Source organism: Anomalospiza imberbis, chromosome 8 (genome assembly GCF_031753505.1).
Source record: "Anomalospiza imberbis isolate Cuckoo-Finch-1a 21T00152 chromosome 8, ASM3175350v1, whole genome shotgun sequence".
Lineage (NCBI taxonomy): Eukaryota > Metazoa > Chordata > Aves > Passeriformes > Viduidae > Anomalospiza > Anomalospiza imberbis.
The window spans coordinates 22,298,545-22,311,063 of record NC_089688.1 but is presented as its reverse complement, the minus strand read 5'-3'; positions in this window follow the sequence as shown (position 1 = coordinate 22,311,063).

Here is a 12,519-nt window from a genome sequence, read left to right as displayed (position 1 = left end):
ACTGGGAGCATTGCCTGGGTCAGCTTGGTTTGTAAATAGACCCCATGTTTGCAGCCTGGGCCCTGGGTGTATTTGAGGGGTTCAGGGACTGATTCAGGGACTTGGAGGTGGATGAGAGGCTTGACATGACCCTGCAATCCATACCTGCAGCCCAGGAAGCCAATCACGTCCTGGGCTGCATCACAAGAGATCTGACCAACAGGTCAAGGGATTCTGTCCCTCTAGCACATTCCAGTGATTCCCAGCTGGAATACTGTGTCCACCTCTGGGGTCCTCAGCACAGGAAGGACATGGACCTGCTCGAACAAGTCCAGAGGAGGCCATGAAGATGCTCAGAGTGCTGGAGCACCTCTCCTATGAAGACAAGCTGAGATGGCTGAGGTTGTTTAGCCAGGAGAAGAGAAGGCTCTGGGGAGGTTTCACTGGATAAAGGGCTGCAAGAAATTGGGAAGGGACATGGTAGAAGGGCATGTAGTGATAGGACAAGGGAGAATTGTTTAAACTGACAAAAAGCAGGTTTAGATTAGATATTAGGGAGAAATTCTTGACTGTGAGAGTGATGAGGCACTGGAACAGATTGCCCAGAGAAGTAGTGAATGCCCTATCCCTGGAAGTTTTCAAGGGCAAGTTGGCCAAGTGGCTGCCCTGGACCCATGGGTACTGCTCACATAATAACTGCCAGGATACAAGTCACCCAGAGGGAAAAGATTGCATGCCCAAAATTAGGACAGCCTCCCCCCCACCCAACAGTGAAAATTCCTCTCCTGTTTTGACATAGCAGAGGAATCTTTCAGGACCATCCCAGGGCATCTTCTGCCTGGGAAGGGTGATTTCTTTAAGGACTGGGTCCTCTTGGTGCCCTCTTTTGTTTTTCTTTTGCCTGGTGGTGTCAGGAGTTTCCCAGGGAGTGGAACAAGGACACAGATGCAGTGTAGGTGTGTCCATTCCAGGTGTCACAGACCCATGGACACTTCTGTGCTATGATAAACCTGGCTCCCTCGTGGCTGAAAGCCATCCCTCAGTGGGGCCTCCCCAGGCTGAGACCACAGCTCTCATCTCCTTAAAGCACAGAGCCAGGTCCAGCCTGCAGTTCTCATGGACTCTGATCAACAGTCTTTCTGCAGGTAAAAATCCAAAATGGGTGGGGTTTTTTTTCTGTGTTCTGGGTAACAGGCACTCAGCTGAAACCCAGCACTTCAGAGGGGTAGAGAACAGTGATTTGTATCTTTTAAAAACCTAAAATATTTTCCCGGCATCAACAACACCCACTCAACTTCAGAAAAAAATATATAATGAAAAATATTTACAGTTAGGTGGGGGAAAGTGTTTCTTACCCTATGAGAAATAGAATAATTCTGTATGGATGCCTGCAGGCCCGTGGCTGGTGCTCTGCAGGTCTCTGCAGCAGTTGTGGGGTGCCAGGACTAGTCCGGGCCGGGTGGCCGGAGCGAGGGTGCCCGGCGGAGGGTGCACACCAGCAGATGGCACTCCCAGAATTTATTGCTACAGCAAGCTGCCTCTCAGAGAGCAGTCATGTAGGAGATGTCCTATTATATGGGCAGTTGACTTTAATAGTCATTGTGTGCTTAAAGCACAGCAAAACAACAGTGGGAAAAAAAAAATCCCCACTCCACTTGGATGGCCCTTTTCCCCCCAGCCCTGCTAGTCTATTTGTACAGTAAATTAAAAATATGAATCACTTCTCTCTACTGCCTCCCCAAACACTCATCCTGTCAGGCTCTGTGTTGTCTTCATTTGTATTACCTTAATTTAATGTTAATTATGTTCTTCATTTACAAAGAACAAGCATTTACACTCCCTGTCTGGGGATTTTCCACACTCGCGGTCTCCACAGACGGGGAGGAAGGGGAGCGGCGGAGGCAGCGGTGCCAGGGAGGAGCTGTTCCAGGGCCGTGGGAACAGGGGAGCAGGGTGCCCCCCCCGAGCGGACCGGTAACGATGAGCGCTATTGCCTTTCGATTTATGAAACCGTATCGCTGCCTGTGCTTAAATCCCCCCTAATAAATCCTTTTTAAAAGGTCCTCGGCCAATGCAGGGCAGTGATTTATGGCGGGGAGCTGGAGTGGAGGGAGGTTTGGTGGCAGGGTTTGCTGCCGGGGGTGCTGGGGGTGTCACAGGGTTGGGAACCTGAGGACTGCTGGGCAGTCCTAAGAAAATTTCCTGCACACCTTTTCCCTGATATCTGGAGACTTGTCGGATGTTGCCAGTGGTGGGATGGCCTGTTTGATGTGGATGATCCACAGTGTGGATGAGGAGTGCAAATCTTTGCTCCATGCCTCAGTTTCCCCACTAGCACCTGGAGAAAAACTACCCCCTCCCAGCTCTATCTATCCTCAGTGCTCACCAGTGAGCCAAAGGTTAGGGTGCACTTACAGAAATGACTTATGTGTGCAGATGTGTGTGTTCATGTGCACACACATAAAGGACAGAGACCTCTAAAAACACCCCACACCTCATCCCAAATCTGACTTTCCCAGGCACAGAGCCTGTGACTGGAACGAGGCAGGACAGAAGAGAGAAAAACAATGAAAGAAAGAGTCATGAGCTTTCCTGGGCTATGGGACATGTTTCTCTTCACAGTCTGCCCCTGACCATCCCTGGGATGGGGGGCATGGGGGTGAAGGCTCTGTGCAGCCACATTTTCAAGCCATGAGCCCCCTGTCTGTACTCAGCAGGGTTTCAGTGCTGCCCACACCTGCTTGCGCCCTGCCATGGCCTGTTCTTCTAACACTGTGTTCAGCCACAGGTCAGGAACATCAGGGGATTTTCCCAGGGAACCTGAGGATGGGATTTGAGCAGAGGAAGAAGCATCTTTGGTCTCGTTTGTGTAAGAGCCCCTGCAGTCATATTTTGCAGTGCAAATTGGGGTTGTACCAGTACATCATGGGAGCTAGGTAGATCTGACTGAGATGCCCATTCCCAAATCTTCAAAAACCCAAAAAAAAAGATAATTAAAGGGAAAAAAAAAAAAAAGAAAAAAAAAAAAAAGAAAAAAAAAGCAGCCCACCAAGCCTTCCTGTTCTATATGACACAGGAACCCCAGAAAAGTCCAGAAAACAAACTCCCACTGCCAGGAAAACCCAAGATACCACACGCCCGCTCCTCACAGTCAGCACCACCCATTTCCATGGCAACAGCCATACATTCTGGGGTGGGGACCTGAGCCCCCTTGTCACTAAATGGCCTCAGGACCAGGGCAGGTCTCCTCACTGGTTGCTTAGGGGGGACATAGCAGGTTTGACCCTCTAGACTTCTGTCACAAGCCCGTCTTGCAGCTGCAGAGCCCTGTGCCAAACCCCTGTTTGCAGGGCTGCAGCCCCACAGCCCATCCCACACCCCACTCCTGCCCTTGGCCAGCTATGGAGCAACCCCACTGCAGGATTTCCTTCCCCCTACCTCATCCTTCTGCCAGGTAGATTTGAGGCCACTCAATTCCTGACAGAAGTGGCTCAACTATTCCCGGCGGGACAAACACGCCCCGCTCCAGGGGGATGACAATCTCCTCCATCCTCCACTGGCCATGCCCGCGCCCTCCCCACGTGCTCCCATGTGCTCCCCCTTATTAACAATGACCTTTCCACCGTGCTCACCGCTGATTCCCCAGTCCCAAATATCCTTTAAATGGGTTTCAGGAGCTGATGCGAGCTCCGTTAAAAGGCCACCGCGCCGCGCCCGCCCCGCCCCGCGCCCTCCGCGCCGCGGCCCCCCCGTCCCCACGCGGTGCCACCCGCACACACGCTCACACTCTCACACTCTCACACTCACATTTTAATTAATGAAAACCCTCTTTTTTTTTTTTTTTTTCGCTCCCCTCATAAGCGCTTTAATGTGTGTTCGCAGCCCGGCTGATCCCCACAGCCATGGAAATATTAGGTTGACGGATGTGGTCTGTCGCCAGCGCTCCCTCAACGGGTGCGCCTGTCAGCTCGCCGATGATGACATTAACACGGGAAGAAAGTGATGACAAATGCCCGTTATCAGGGAACGAGGCCTGTGACAAATCGCACGGCGCCTCGCGAGCAGCCCCATTACGCTGTAATAAAAAAAGATGGATGGCTCAGCGCACCGGGGCCCCGCGCTAATGCGATTTCGCCTGGTCTCTCCGGGTTCTAATTAAGGCAGAAAACGGAGAATGAACAGGAGTCCCTGGTGCCCGGCTCCCACCTAGTCCCCCCCCCTCAAACGCCCCACGGCGATGGGCACTCGCCCTCAGGGACGATGTCCCCCAGCTGCCCCGGTGGCCCGGAGCGCTGGGAGAGGGCTTTGGTGGGGATGCAGATGGACGAGAAGCGCAGATGCCCGGGGGGTGCAGGACGGGTGGGGGCTGGGGGATCCCTCAGCCTGTGCCCGCCCATCTTGCCTCTGCCAGGTGGGCTCAAGGTTCCCCCACCCAGGGCGAGGGGAGGAGGGGGGACACGGCCACCGTCAAATGCGTCACTCGGAGACAAATGTCACCTCCACCATCTGCTGCAGCATGTGAAGTGGCGGGGGGAGCGCTGCGCGGCAGAGGGGACGGCGGGACAGTGTCACCCTGGGAAGAGGCTGAGTGCTGCGGAGCAGGGACACCAATACTGATCACCGGGTCCTGTGGGGACGTAGAGGGGGTGGCCGTTGACGGGGCTGAGCAGGGCTCCATGGGATGCTCATGGGAAGCAGCAAGTTGCTTTTGGACAGGAGCGGGAGAGAGAAGCTGTGAGGGAGGTCAGTCCCTCCAGGAGTTCTGTGTGTCCACACTCACTGAGCACGCCGATGGCAGTGTCCTTGGTGACAAGGACACGACCACAGCTGCCCGTGAGGTGGGAGCACCTGCTGGGGGAAGGGAGGAGTCAGCCCCTGGCAGGGGTGCAGAGTAGGGATAAACACCCCGCAACCCGGATGGGGGGCCCAGACTGCAGGCAGGCACTTTCCCCACTGTCCCCACACCTCCCCACTGCCACCCAGCTGCCTGCACACCCCTCACCCCCTCCCAGCTCCCCAGCAAGGAGGTAGGTCTGGTCCCCCTCTCCACCTCTGCCCACCCCACATCCCCAGCCTCCTTGGGTGAGAAAGAGATGTGGAAGTGACAAGTGATTCCCTGTCCTCTCCCCGGAGATCTGAAGAGCACTCACAGATGTTAGTCAGATTTGTAGGGTGTCTCAGTGGGCTTAGAGACACCCAACAGCACCTCCAGTGCAGCTCCTGAGAGAGGAGCGGTGGCACTGCCACCAGGGCCCTTCTGTGTGGCTGGACCTATCCCTGATTGCACCTTGCAGATGTGCTGAGGGGCCACACCGATGGAGTTTTCCCATCTTTTCTACATGCAGGGGAGGCTTGGGCAACCTCCAGCCCTCACCAGACCTGATGAGGGCGGTGCCAAGGGGATGCAGCTCACACACACTCTACACCCCACAGGATAGCACAGAGCAGCATCTCCTGCTGCAGGTCCTGGCAGATCCAGCACGTATTTACCTCATGCCAGGCAGTCTGTAGGCTCAGGTTCTCCATTTATTTGGCTTTGTGCCTGTCCCAGGCAGGACACAGCAAGGTATGGGGAGCAAGTGGCACAGGGACCTCTCAGGGAATGTCACTATCCTTGGCTGATGGAGAAGGAGGCTGGGACAGAGGCTACTCCCTGCCTGGGAACCACATTGCGCTGCTCTGAACATGCTTTTGAAAGTACTTTTCCTTTTCAATGGAGAGCTAGGTTTCTTCAGGAAAGATCTCTGAATGATTCCTGCCATGTCCTGGGGAATTTATTTGTCATTTCTGGACGTTTTTTAAGGCTTACACTTATTACAGCTCCTCACGCTCCTTTCATCTGCCCAGGCCTTCAAAGGGGCTTTGACAAATTTGAAATATCGCTGGAGCAAAACTGATCCCAAATGGCAACCACTGTCAGTGGGAGCATCCCAGCTCTGTTGTAAAAGCTGCTAATCTGAAGCCAGACTCAAAGTAGCTGTTGCTCATCAACTTTTGAATCCCAGATCCAATTTTAGACCTATTCAGAGTGAGAGCTGAGCAAAGTCTTCCAACAGCTTCTTCTGGATGAAACTCAGACTCTGGTGCTGCCTAGCAGCCTAGATTAAACCTGCTCTCCTGGATCCAGCAGCAAAAGTAAGTGCAGAAGCCATGGAAATTATTTAATCAAATCACCTCTGCTGAGAGCCAGCTGGGAATGCACCAAATTCCTGTTTTTGCAACAGGTTCAACCAAGGGACTTGCTTCCCCAGCTGGGATGAGCTTTGGGTGCTGCACCTGGACCTGTCAGAGGCCAGTGCTCAAGGGTGATGCTTAAGCATTGGCCTCAAGCTGCTGCTGTCTGAACCCAGCTTAGCCCTAAGAAGGACCCTAAACATGGTAAATCACCCCTGTAACATTGCAAAAACAACCTACAATAGGGTCATGTGGAGGACTTGACAAACTTGTTGGGGAGGGGCTTCTTAGAAGGATGGGAGCTCTTACTGCAGCCTTGCAAAGTCGGTAATACTCCTTGGCTGAGAAATGGGAGCAGAAATGTGTGCTACCAGTTGGAAAGCACAAGTGTTAGTCTGGACACCAGCACACCCTTCAGTTTGTGACCAGCAGCAGGAGCATGACCGGACTGCACCTATGGGATGGCCAGGCAGAGCCAGGAAAAGCTCACAGAGCCCTGCCTGCCCAGCCAGGGGGTTGGCAGCATGCACACCCCAGCCCTTGGCTGTACTGTTCACCAAAAATGAGCCCATCCCAGCACAGGCAGGCAGATACAGCTTATCCCTGGGAAAGTCCTAATGCCTTACTCAGATATGTTTTGCTGTTCTCCCCCTTCCCAAGCAGAGAGCAAAGGCAGGGTGTCGGCAAAAATGTTGTCCCTTACTACTGGACAGAGGGGAGCTCAGTGTGTGGCCAGGAGTGGCATTGGGTGTCTTTTATTGCACCCCCAAGGGCTCCCCTCAACCAGCTTAGACCACCTAGGCTGGCAGGTCGGGCTGGCATCATCCTAGGATGTGGACCAGCTGCCTGGTGGGTACATGAATATCCAGTTTTACAGCCATGTTCAGGTCTCACCTCAGCAGCTGGTGCAGGCAGGGACTGGGGTGGCAGCTGATATAGCTGTCCCCAAAGCTCAGCTCCCATAGCCTGGCTGGATGCTGGGCTGGTCATCCACTGCACCTGGGAAAACAAACAGGGCTTACTGCCAAAGCACACGGGGAGTATGCTGAGGTGGGGCTGAGTGACACAGGGCCCATGCACACCGGGAGTCTGGGACCTGGAGGTAAACCTGTCACGAGGGCACGGGAGGGGTATACCCCCCACAGGAGATTTCTGCACCCTAAGGCTCATGGATCAAGCAGAAGGTGAGAGCAACAGACCAAAGGGGACATTTCAGGCCACCAACTGTGACACTGCCCTCTGCTGTACCTGTATTACCTGTATCAGGTCTTCCTGGCTCCTCACCCTGAGTCCTGGGCAGGAGCTGGGCTCAGATACCTGGCGGCCTCCCTGGCTCTGCAGTTGATGTTCATGAAACCATCAGTCCATGTGTGCTTCAGTTTCCCCCCAAACAAGGAGCCACTTCTCCAAGCTTGATACCACTGACCCAGAACACCCTGTGGTTAAAACAGAAGGAGAGTATGGTCAGAAAGAGAGCTCAGGAGCAGGGGATAGGGTGGAGGGGGTATACTGGGAGCTACACCTGCTTCACCCCTGCTGTTCACTGCTCTGGGCAGCTGTGCTATTGGAACTGGGATCCTCAGCAGCCCCTGTTCTGCATCCCCCCCTCCCTGACCCATACCAGCCACTTCACTTTAGCTGTAGCTCCACTGACCTGCCATTAATTATAATGCCTGAGCCCAAGCAGGAGGTCAGTGCAGGCTGGCCCAGACATAAATCAGTTCCCTATGGGCAAGGAGACCTGGGGACAGCAGTGACAAGTGCCGACCACATGCTGTAGGATCTTACCACCTTGGCCCTGGGATGGAGGCCTTACCTCCATCACATCCAGCCAGGCTCCCTGGGGACCTTGCTGTGCCACCAGCAGCTCCTCAGGGTGACGAGAAGCACTGTGTCACAGGGAGGGGACAAGGGGCTGTGCCACAGAGGGGGGCTACATGGCTCCCCAGAATGAACCAGCGGGGCTGAGACTCTAAAAGCCCAGACAGGTGATTGAGGGCCAGCTCAGGAGGTGTCCACCACAGAGCTGGGCACCCACAGGGGTGATGTGTCTGAGAGGCGACACCACGGTGCCGAGGGGACAGTCTGCAGGCTGCGGCACCTCCCGCTGCCCTGCTAGGGAAGGACCTGGGTGAAAAGGAGCTTCTGTCCCGTCATGGGGCTCCCTGAACTGCCCAGCCCAGCCCAGCCCGATAGAGCCCAGCCCAGCCCAGCCCAGCCCAATAGAGCCCAGCCCAGCCCAGCCCAGCCCAGCCCAGCCCAGCCCAGCCTCCTTCTGCCTGCCCGTGCTGCCATCCCCGGTCCTCCAGCTCCCTCTGCTGCCGGCGAGGACGGCGGCTGATCGAGCCGGCCGGAGCAGCATCTCAGCCCTAGGTCCCCCGCAGGGTCTTCAGCCACGGCACGACTCCAGGGCACCAGCACCAGCATTTCCCACAAGCCCCCGATCCGCTCACCTGGAGAAGGGGTGCGGGCAGAGGATGCTCCCAGCACCCTGCGGGAGACGTGGACACTCAGCCCCGAGCAGCCCCCGGTGCGGGTGGGCAGCCTTGTCAGAACCAGTAGGTGGCTGCAGACCCTGGAGATCCCATGGAGGGATGACTGGCAAGATTTCAGCCTCAGTGCTGGACACCAGGGACTCCACGCCGAGACTGCAGCTCCAAAGTGCAGGCATTTGCAAACAGGTCCTTTCAGCTTAGGTGATTTCTTTTCTCTGGGTAGACATGTGTGTTCATGCCATGCACACTGCAAATGTCAAGAGCTGCTCAGCAGCCAGTCTGTTTCTTTTTAAAACTTGACATAAGCAGGTAAATTACCCCCAAGTAACACATTTACCACGAGAGGAAAAAATGTCGGTGCTGCTGCTGCCTCCCATTCCCCAGGGTGACGGGGAGCCTGAGTTATGGCCCTGTTGGAGAGACAGTGGGTTTGTAAATGCCGGTGTTTGTGCTGTTTTCCAGCCCAACCAGAGCCCATTGATCACCGGCACAGGAGTGAAGCCAGCGAAGAGAAGCAGGAGCTGGAATGGTGGAGACATGCAGCCAGAGCCATGCCAGGAGCTGGACTTGTGCAGGGATGCTTGGATCTGGCCCTCTGTGCTCTTCTGCCTCTGTGAGATCCCTGGTCTAAGGACACGGACTGCTTCTTTCACCCCTTGAACAAGCTCATTTGCTTGGCCAGCAACTGCAAAAGGATTGAAGTCAGGAGTCCACGGCACTATGGAGGAAGGTCCCTATGCCAGCATGGTGCAAGCACAGAGCCTTATGGTACACGTATTTGGTGTGAAAAAAGGCTGGTTAGGGGGTGAGGACTGACCCTTTACTTGGCCACAACTCACAGCCACTAAATGCTACCAAGGATGCTCAGGAACTGGGATGCTACTTGCACCCAGAGAAAAACAGACCCTGCCCAAAGGAAAAACAGCCTCAGGAAATGCAAGGAGGGAAACTGAAGCCCAGAGTGCCCATGTGGCCTGCAGAGATATCCTGAGTTTTAGCCAGGGCCTCAGCATGGGGGAATCCTTTTACAACCTCAAGCATTTGCTGTAGCACAGCCAGTGCTGAGATTCAGCCTGAGCAACTACAAACTGCTCTGAGTGAACTTCCCCCAGGTAGGCAAAGGAGGAGCCCTGTGCCCAGCGTCTGACCTGCACCTGAGCAGACTGGGGACTCACAACCCCCATGCTGCAGCAGCCCTGCAGCACCTTCCCTGCAGTGAGTGAACCATGGGACAGGGCAGGCACGGGCGTCATGTTGGAGGCAGCTCCCCAAAACACATTCCCTGGAAAGGGGTGATATGACACTGACACAGCCAGGCACGAGAGCCGGTGTGACCTAGGCACATGGCTGCTGCCCCCATGGCAAAGGCACTCACTAGCACCCTGAGTCCTGCACAGAGTTGGGTGGCTTCACACAGAGGTTAGGGGTGGCCAAGGGGCTGTGTAGAATCAGGACATTCTGCTCATGAGATCCTACAAGGCAGGCTGTTTCTTATAGCCAAGGCAGGGAAACTGAGGCAGGGAGGGCTGCTGGGACTCAGGGAGCAAGGGAAGGTGGCAGTAGGCCTGTCCCAGCTGCACCATCACTGCTGAGCCATAGGGAAAGTCATTTGTCTACCAAGCATGAAGCCCCTGTGCAGACCCCTCCAATGGGACTGGGGTCACAATCCCTTCACCAGATGGGGGGATGACTCTGAGAGAGCACGGATTCCTGGCTTTGCTCCCGCAGACACAGGCTCATGCAGACCACAGGACACTACCATGGTATCCTCTACAGAACATGGCCCAGCATCCTGCCATGTATCCATGCCATGTTCCCATCAGGGCAGCTCTGCCATCACCCAGCTGGATCTTATTCCAGGCAGAGGAAACTGCTGGAAACAAGGACTGCAATACAAACCATCACACCAGGACCCGATGCATGCCCTGCTGCGTTCCTTGCTCCTGTTGCCCACTGGCTGCCCAGGCAGGGCTCACTCTGCACCCACTGGCCCTGAGGATGCCCCGTAGGGTGCTCTGCCCTCCAGGCTTTCTCCAGCCAGGCTTCCTGAGCTACACCCCAGCAGCCCTTCCCTCATGATCCGCACCACGCCGACGTCACCCCGGCCATCAATAGCGCTTGGTTAATTAATTTGATGGGAACAGCAGGGACCACACTTTGCATTTAGTGAACTTCTGAGAACTTCCAACCTCATCTTCATAATTGGCCTCATAAATTCGAGGAAAGAGAGAAATCAGCAAAGCCAGAGAAGCGCGGGAGGCAGGAGAGGCCCTGCACGCGGGAGGGCGGGCGAGTGTGTGAGAAGTGACTCTATTTGGTGTCCTTATTTAATTTTATTGCACAGATCCATCTTCGCCCGCCCCCTCCCTGCCTAGTCCTCTCTCTCCCGCTCTCCCTGCTGAGTTCACCTAATCATGATAAATTCATATTCATTTCCCTGCCTGCTCCGACGGGGGGAGCAGCAGCTCCCCTACATTCACCCAGCCATGCTGCCATTAGCAAATATTTACTCATGAACACAAAGTGCCAGAGTTGGAGGCCAAACTACCCTCCCTGCACCCCTTCCCCCCAGCCCCCTCCCATCCCTGCACCAGGATGAGCAGGACAGCTAAGGATGGGTGTCCTTCCCACAGGGTAGGGAGCAGCTGCCTAGTGCCCAGAGCTTTTTCTTTGTCCATAGCTTTTCTTCCTTTTCAATGAGGGAGGCGGAGAGATGCTTGTTGAGGGGACAGGAATTGCCTGAGACCCCAGTCTAGACTCACCTTCAGGGTACAGGGATGGCAGGATGAGAGCAAGGGGCTCTGCAGCAATCCTGAGGGCCTGTCCCAGCTCCACGACTTTCCACTCATTCTCTAAGTGTTGCTGCATTTTGTTTTATTTTTAATTTTCAGGATGATCAGACTCACAGCCAGGGAGAGCGGGAGGGGGTGTGCTGGGGAGGGGGGAATAGCTGAAGCCCCTTCCTGGGAAGCAGAAACTAGGCAAGACCTCGTTAGAGATGCCTAAAACCATGTTTGCTCTCCCTGCCTGCACTGATCCTGGCGACTCAGCACCCACCTCTTCCCAGACAGCCCAGGGCTCCCATCTCTTGTACCTTCTTCCCAAGCGGGGCATGCTGTGGTTTAGAAGAGGCAGGAGGGGGCTGTGATAAGGGGCTGGTGAGGCCCTGCTGCAAGGGCAGGGATTAGAGGCATAGAGAGGAGCATGTATGGGGCAGCTGTGTCCCCTCTGCCCAGGGCAGGGCTGACTCACAGTGGCACGGCCCGGCCTCTCATGTTTCTCCCCTTGAACCAGCATGAAGGAGAAGCAACATCCAGAAATGTCACCCTACAGTTGCTCTGGACAAGCTCCTTGTACTCCTTTACCTCCTGCCCCTTTCAACCCCCACAGCTACACCCAGGAGAAATGGTCCTTACCCATCCGAGGCCCACCTGGCTACAGTTAGCCACATGAGGGCCCTCTGCCCCCTCCAAAACTCCTCCAAGGCAGGCATTTGTGGGGTGGGAGAGGACTGACAGACATCAGGCTTATTCCCTCACAGAGCAGGGGACTGGTGGGATTTCTGCCCCAGTGGCCTTTACATGACGCATGTACTAGGGCCACCTTCCCTGGCATTTCCCAAGGGGTTGGGCACGAAGTCTTGCTCCTGTAGAGCCCTGGCCCTACACACCTCATGTCCAGCCTCTCCCTAAATAAAAGCAGGACAAACAGCAGGGTCAGGTGCTGCTACAGCACCCCTTTGCTACCTGGGTGTGAACTGTAGCCCTGGAGGAGGGGTGACAAAGGAGTTGGGGGCCAGCAGTGCCTATTTCCCATACCACTACTGATGTCTTCAGCTCACGGCCCCACCAAGAAGCAGCCCCAGCCCTCC